Source organism: Myotis brandtii, unplaced genomic scaffold, assembly GCF_000412655.1.
Source record: "Myotis brandtii unplaced genomic scaffold, ASM41265v1 scaffold550, whole genome shotgun sequence".
NCBI lineage: Eukaryota > Metazoa > Chordata > Mammalia > Chiroptera > Vespertilionidae > Myotis > Myotis brandtii.
The window spans coordinates 696,158-705,129 of record NW_005370043.1 but is presented as its reverse complement, the minus strand read 5'-3'; positions in this window follow the sequence as shown (position 1 = coordinate 705,129).

The window sequence follows — 8,972 nt, the reverse complement described above, 5'->3', positions numbered from 1 at the left end:
CACACACACACACACACACACACACCATCCCCTACATATTAAAACGCTGTACACAGCCATAAGGACTGAAAACTAACCCAAATAATTCTGTTAGCCACTGGAGGGGTCAGTTACTAGTAAAAGCAGCAATAATAATAGATTCAAAAGAGAATGGATTGCTCCCTTCTTTTAAGGTCTTTACCCCTTTTAGTGCAGCAGGGTTCAACTTAGCAAATTACCTCCTTCTGGAAACAAAGGAGCAACAATATCCAGGGCCCAGAAGGATAAAGTATGTCTTTCACTCAAGAAATGCTAAGAATTCAGTTTGCCTTGAGCTATACATACAAGAGACTTGGATGGTTGGCCTTAAATCTTTACTGCCATCTTTATGGCCATGACAACATAGTGGTTTTTATAATTTGCTCTTCCATTCTCACCCTGGGCAAGAGGGTTCTGAGCTCCAGAAGGCAACCCTCTGCACTCACTGACAGCTGCTCAGTTCAGAAAAGGAACTTCATTAATGTAACTATTGCATGTTACATTGCCCAGGTTTCCTGCAGAGCTGACCATTGAAAGAATGCCCTAGCTGGTTTGGCTCACTGGATAGAGTGTTGGCCTGCGGACTGAAGGGTCCCAGCATTGATTCCGGTCAAAGGCACATGCCTGGTTGTGGGCTCGATCCCCAGTAGTGGGTGTGCAGGAGGCAGCCGATCAATGATTCATTCTCATCATTGATGTTTCTATCTCTCTCTCCTTCTTCCTTCCTCTCTGAAGTCAATAAAAATATATTTAAAAAAGAAAGAAAATAGTTTCCCCATGAATAAGAAGCATCCTCTGATAAAGACTACCACCTGCATTTATGAAAACTGGTTGAAAAGAATTCTTAAGGTGATTAGGGTCAAATGGATTTCATGACAAGCTGTTTAATGGTACTAAGTGCAGAATAAGTATAGGATTCGTGTTAGTTGAGTTTGTAAAATACTTTTGTCCTGTTAAAACATGTGTACTCTGGTTCAACCCTTTTGGAAACTTAGGCCATGACTCCTGGACCAAACTCATCTCCTTCTTGAAAGAACAGCCTCCCCACTGGGCCCCTTTAATGCAGCCTTAACCCTCTCCAATCCTATCTGCATACTGCAGGCAGGGCAATACTGTCAAGACACTCAGTTGATCATGTTAATCTTGGTATAAATTCCACCAAAGTTTCACAAAGAGCTGAGGTTACCATTCAAATTCTGCATCCTATTCCACCAGTGGCTTCCCAGCCTATTTTCTATTTCACCTTTTACTAGGGACCTCCTTATTCCTGACACCCCAACCAGACTGAACTTTGAGGAAGAAAAAAAAGACCAGATGTTGAAGTATTCTATGGACTGATGCATCATTCCCTATATATTTGGCCTGGTGGTTACCTTTCCTTCTGGCCTCATTTTCACAATCAGAACTTACATGGGGGTTGTCCTGATGCTCTTACATCAGACTGGGTTGGTCTCAGATGTGCTCCCAGCCCATAATACACCTATTATTGTTTCTTTGGCATTTTAGCCTTATTGTTTATTTATTTTTATTTGTTTGCCTCCTTCCCTGACTATAAGTTCCCTTGGGGCAAGGATTGTATCTGTTTTGCTCAAGGATTATATTGTATTGTTTTGTATATTCTCAATGCCTGGCACAAATGATAATTGAACAAATGAATGAATGAATAAATGAACCTAGTGGTAGAAAAAATGAGAAAAAGTAGATGGAGACACACTGGATAGTGGCAATGGAAGGATTGTTAGCAGAAAGATTAATATCTCCCTAGATGGATTTAGGCATCACAGATGGCATCTTGTCCAAAAATTCCGGCCTTATTTTCCTTCTTTGAGAGACTTTTCTGTAAGATTTCTGACGTCTAAAGTCCTACAATTAGAGATTCATTGTAGGATATAAGGTTCTGTCTTCTGTGAAATGCCCTTAGGAATGGACACTCCATGTAGTCTAAATATAATCAGGCATTCCTGGGAGCAGTTTCCAGAAATCAGGGAGAATTCTTTTAATTCATGTGTGGGGATAGCAGGAAGACTGAGAGGGTCCTGTTTTAGTTGAAGACAAGAGCAAATTAGCCCAAACTCTGAAAAATGTCTATTTCTCTACATGTCTTGGGCATCATAAAACTCTAAAAAGAGCAGACGTTTCCTAATCTTTTTCTGACTTGTCTTTCATTACATCTTTATTCCAAGATTCATATCCCATGCAAAGAGACTTCAGGAAGTTACTATCAATCACTCAATTCCACCAATATTCCGTGACGTGAAAAGTCCAGCACCCTTGCTTAGATGCTCAAGTCATTCCTTCAACAAATACTTAGTGAAGAACTGCTATGTGTCAGAAACTCTTCTAGTCTGGGAATTGAAGGGTACGATTTTTTTTGCCTCTCCTAGCTCATGGTGCTTACATTCTAGTAGAATACTTCCTGGATATAAAGTAGAAACTAGTTGAAAGCTTCTTGAATAAATGCCTTAAAACATGATGGAACAAATAAGCTGCTATTATTAAGAATTATAAAATGGAATCTACTTCTTTTTTGCTCCTGGATTTAAAAAAAATCATGTATAGAATCATGGTTAAGCATTTGGTCCTAGAGTCAGAGATAAACCTGGATTTCAATTCTAGTTCTACCATTAACTGTTGGGTGAACTTGGGCAAGTTACTTTTTTTTCTCTAGGCCTCAGTATTGCCACTATAACATGGGGTAATTTTATAGAACTTTGACTTTATACAATTGTTCTGGGGATTAAAGGAGAAGGAATAAGAAATGATCTGGTAAATGGAATGTCAGCACAATATCTGGCAATCAGAAGATAATTCAACAATCTAACTAGCATTTCTTTTCTAAGTATCTAACCTGTATAAGTAAGAGGAACATTGATTATTATTGGTGCCTTTTGAGTTTTATAAAAAGAAATTTACATAGTACTAAGGAGTGCAATTTTCATGTTCCCAATTGTTATATCTGATTCTCAAGGCAAAGCACACTAACTCCTCCTGCCTTCCTGTTGACAGCCACCCGCTAAACAAAAAAAACTCACGTCAGGGAATATGGGACAAATCATCACAATTTCTGAAGGATGCCACTTTCCCAGCATGCCTGGCTGGGAGGCAGAATGCAATCAATGCATAAATGCCCTTGGAAAACGACTGCATACACAGCAGTACCATGCACTAAATGAGAATTACCCCCGTACCAGGAAATCAGAAAGGCATGTCTGAAATAAACATCTAATTAAGTGTGTATTCATATTAAACAACATTTACCACTTCTTAAAAATGCTATTTGTTTTTCTTTATTAATTTTATACCGGGGAACTCACCCATGCACCCACAAATACACACGTATATAAGCATTTTTCCCCTTAAAAAATGGTCTCAAAAGAGAGAGAAACCTTATTCCTCAGAACGAGTGACGCATGAAATTTGAATTTAGAATAGCTCTATGATCCTACCAAGACTTTTCATAAATTTCCATCTTCCTAGAATCACTTGTCTTTCTCAAAAAATGGAAAGGCCAGAGGAAGAAAACTCCTCTTTTACTCTTTTATGTGTGATTTACTTGTGGTTCCTATTGGACTTTTATATTCATTTTATATATGTATGTATATGAGAGAGAGAGAGAAGAATAGAGAGAATGTTACTGAATCCAACAACCCAAAGTTCTGTACTGCTTTCAGCTAAGAATTTTCCTGGAAAAGTTGTATAAAACTCTGTAGTTATAATTTAATCTTATAAGGAAGAGACACAAAGACAACTTTTCATTAGCAGATGAGATGGAAGATGAGATGGGAGATATAAGTAAATTTCTTTAATGCATTGATTTTAATACAATAAATGAGCAGTGAGTCCATGATTGTTCTTTCTCTAATCCTGCCTCATGGAAAGTTGGGTATTTTATGGAATTTAATTTGTTGGTAGAACAAGTTAAATCCTATTTCAGTTCTAATTCTCCAACATTTTAGCAGAATGCTTCTTGCCAAAGCTTATTTTCCAACGGGTTTACATAGGGATCTCCCTTCATGAGGACGGCCTAGGAATTCTCTATTTTGCCCTACCAGGCAAGCCAATTCATTCCCAATTTGTCCTACATGAGCAGAAAGTGATGGGTGGTCAACTTTTAAGTTTGCTTCCAGCTATTAAAATCCAACAGCTTAAAAGTTTCCTCCTGAGGCTTCCTGGATATTATTCTATAGTTTTTCATTTGTTCACAGAGAAACATTAACATTAATCATATTCATTTTTTCCTCTTCACAAAATAAGCATAAGTGAAAAAAATAATACTTGGCAAAGAGAGTACTATTAAGAGATTTACAATGAACTCTGTTGCATTTTTAAGACGTAGACCATTCCAAAATACTCAAGGGTAATAAGATAAACTCAAGAGTCTGAGTAGGTTAGAAATACTACCAGGAGTGATTAAAAGGCAAAAACAACTAAACATTACACTCAGAATTTTGTTTTGCATATAAAGATTCTTACATATTTTATTTGTACCTAAATTCTAAAACAGGTAACCAGGCTTTTGAACTAGAATTGTGATGAAGTAGAATTGATTTACTAGTTTACTAATAAGTATGATCACTTTACAGCTCAATTTACTGGGCTGAATCCCAGGAAGATAAAGATTTATATCTTTTCTAGTACATTATCTCTAGTACTTGCAGGACTTTGCTTTATTTCTGTCTTCCAAACTAGTCTTATACAGAATACTCCTTTGAATGATGTTAGTAAAGTCACCCAGAGAAAAATATTTTTAAGTGATCCAAGGTCAAATATATTTTAGAAACATGGCATACTCTACTTCCCTTGGAGACATAATTCCTATTAACATAGTAAATGCCCCGAGTAGCCCTAAAGTAAGGAAACTTGCTCAGAATGTTGAATCTTATGTTTTATAAATTATTTGATCCCTAAACATACTTTCCCTGACCATACTTATTAATTTACTGGAATAATTTTAAAAAGTTAAGATTATACCAGAGGAAAATATGGCTAAGAATGTTCATAAGTTTTACATGGGAATAGTCTTTCTTTTTAAAAATTTTGTTTTATTGCTTAAAGTATTACAATGAGTATTACATATGTCTCCTTTTTTTTTCCCTTGATCTTCCCCCGTCCTCCCCTACCCGCCAGTATCTTGTGTCCATTGGTTATGCTTATATGCATGCAATTATACCAGAGGAAAATATGGCTAAGAATGTTCATAATTTTTACATGGAATAGTCTTTCTTTTTTAAAAATTTTTTTTTTATTGCTTAAAGTATTACAATGAGTATTACATATGTCTCCTTTTTTTTTCCCTTGATCTTCCCCCGTCCTCCCCTACCCGCCAGTATCTTGTGTCCATTGGTTATGCTTATATGCATGCATACAAGTCCTTTGTTTGATCTCTTACCCGCCCCCAACCCTCCCCAGCCTTCCTGCTGTAGTTTGACAGTCTGTTCAATGCTGCTCTGCCTCTGAGTCTTTCTTAACATGGCACATACAATGACAAACTACCTATTTTTTACTTCATGTAAGGAAATGAAGTTGGAAGACACATTTTGAATTTGAAAAGCCATCTGCAATGCTGTGGCAGATAAAAAAGTTAATCTCACTAAACCACAAAGAGGTCTAATGAGTCAATTAAAAATTAAACATGAACACATTCATAGACTCCATAGCCAAACATCTCAAAGGAAATAGAAAAAGTGTAACCATCAGTGACCATATGAAAAGGGTATTTATTCTCACAAATAAGGCTCTACAATATCTAATATTAACATGACAGAGCTTGCTGATGCTGAGGATGATGTGAATGGGCACATTTCTTCACTTTGGTGACGATATAAATTGTGAAAACATTTCTGTTGAATGATAGAATATTTATTTTACAATGTGTGTACACACCGATCCAGCAACTTAAGCTAAGAAAAGTGCCAAAAAAGTATGCAAAAATATGTCATGGCCCTAATATCTATAATAATAAAAAAAATTGGAAGCAACCGAAGTGTCCATCAATAGGAGACTCCAGCAAATTAATTATAACACATACATAATAAAACATTATGTGCTGTTTAAAGTTACAGATAATTTTCTATTCAAATGGATGAATAAGACATCCAATTTGAATGAACTAATACAAATATATCCTAGAAAAATATGGCCTAATGCATTTATTAATACAAGACTGGAAATTTACCAGGATTTTGACTGCGGTGTTCTATGAATGGTGGTATGAGGATCTTAACAGGTTCTGCCAATGATGCTACCATTCTCCTTAGCTTTCATGTTTCCTGTGTAAGTTGGACAGTGTCCTGCCAATTTCTGGAACTCTGCCTTTGACCTTTCACTAGCCCTATCTATGGACCCATCTGGAAGTAAGGAAAGCCGAAGGCTTGGAGGGGAGCCCTCAGACAATGATAAATGTTATTTAGAAAATGAATGCTCTGGCCTCTTCCCCCGGGGTAGAGTGGTTACAGCTCTGAGGCATGTTCCTCACTCTCTCCCAGGGGTGTCCAGCAAGAGGAGGTCTAATTGTTCTCAGCAGAAACCTACTCACCAAGGCTCCCTCACTGGATTATCTTCCTTGTATCAATTCTAAACTCCACTAATTGTCCTTCCTGGGATCACCTTCCGCATATACCATTTGCACTCAAATCCTTGCCATAGCTGTTGCGTGGAGAAGCCTATAACATGAGCTATTTTAACTTTTATTCTTCATATTTCTACTTTTAATATATTTTTCTTTAGGTGTGTTTACTTATACACATATAAATATTTTATGGTCCTCAAAATGAGTTGCTCTCATAGGCCTACAATAGACATTCTTGACTGCTAAATACCCTATTTATGAATGAACTGTTGATAACACACTGCCCTGAAATTCTTCTGGGCCCTCAACTACTGCTTCCTGGGAATGACTTCTTCTCTCCACTGACCTGCTCAAAACATATCTGGCAGCTGTGAACACATCTCCTTCCCCAAGACTGTAATCAGCATTAGCACAGTGCATGGCACATAGACGGTACTAAATAGTATTGGTAACTATATGAAAGAAAGAATGAATAAATGATGCCAAAGCTAGCTACTGCCACCTCTAATCATCTGCTCCTGGAATCTCCTACATTCTGGGTGTAATGGAATTATACTATGGGTAAGATACTAGTATCTTTCATCAAGATATTGTTCATCACATATCTACCTGAGCAGATGGTTGTTACATGTGGATTGGTGTGTGACCTCGGAAAGCTATTTAAACTCTACGAGACTCAATTTCTTCTCCTTTACAATGATGTAGCATTGACATGAGGATTAAAGGAAATCATTTATATAAAGCACTTACAGGGCATGGTAAGAGTTCGAATAGTGGTAGCTCCTGGAGGAGAGAGATTTATGAATATGTCCAATTCTCCAGAAGCATTTCAGGACATATTCATCCTTTGAAAATTGTCCAGTCCTACATTGTACTGTGGTGTAGTCCTTCATTAGGGAAGTCTGCTGACAAGACGGTAGGTTGGAATTCATAACCATTGATAATCTGAGGACTGCTTCTTTATTCTTGGTCCTAACCTACAAATATAAAGGCTCTTATTCTCTGTTAATACTACAAGTGAATTCTCCATATTTACAGGTTCCAAACTCTCTATTTCATTTCTGTGGGCTTCTTATTGTCCTGACCCTTGGTTTTAAAAAGCTGTTTTTAAGGGATGTTGGAAAGTCTCCTTTGCATGAGACCGAAAGAAATCAAACTTCTAATTATTTTGCATCATAAGATCCTCTTAAGGAGCTATAAATATATATAGGTATTATATATAAATATATATATAATAAATATGCCATATAATTTAAAGAAGCTTCTGATACCATGATTATCCACATTAGAAATGGCAGAAGCATCTTTCTTCAAATATATAAAATAACCATTAAATAAGTTTTTAATTGCTGCCTTTCTCCCTATAGTGTGTGTAAACTGCCAGATATGTTCCTCATGAACAATATGTGATGAACAACTAGCTTGTCTAGAGACTTACATTATGTAAGAAACCCCACTGGTAGAAAGAGGTCCAGGTACATAAAGAGAAGTCCCAGCTTCTAAACCTGCTTCCTGGGTGACAATAGGCTTTGCCTCATTTGCTTCTGTGAGTCTGTCTCTCATTTCCTTCCCCCTTATTTGTTTGGCCTCTATGCCAGTCTTTCTGTTCTCTATTTTTATCTTTCTTTTTGGAAATTAAAACATCACTTTTGTCACTAACAGATGTATGACCTTTAGAGTTAGTGCACTTGTTTTGTTTTGTTTGCACTCCACTCTAACTGCATATCCAAGATCCTTCTTCATTGTCTCAATTTCTGTTGAGTACTAGTACACACATATGTATACATACCTGAAAATGTTATATTCATTTCAGGGAATATTGATTAAACATAGACTTGATGATTCTTCAAAGCAGAACAAAAAAGTAAAATCATGTGGAAGAGAAAAAACTAGCATAAACCTTATTATAAAGCACAATCACATAGGCCTATGCACTGATGAAAGACTTGTTATTTTAGGCTTGCAAAATATTTCTCTACTTCATAATTTATTCCATATCAGTGTCCCAGAAACATGGAGGGACACAACAGGTTTGGAAAGCATTCAGAGGAGATTATTAAGATGAGCTGAATTTGCAGAAAAGAAACCAGATGGCTACTCTAATATTGGCAGTGGGTATATAGAGCGTGGCGAGTGAGGGGGAACAGGGTCACCTCACATCCACTCTCCCTTTTCACACAATGAAGACATTTTTAGGAAATAAGGGGGAAAGACCAAAGTTATTATATTGGTAATTCAAAATCCTCAAATCCCTTTTTTTGGAATTGTAAAGTTTATTTTATTAGCAGGGTGGTATGTTTAGGCTTGCTGAAAGGCAGAGGGATGGTTAGTTCAAACCTTAGCAAATATACCAGGTGTTTAATTTGCAGATGCTTTATAAAAGCCC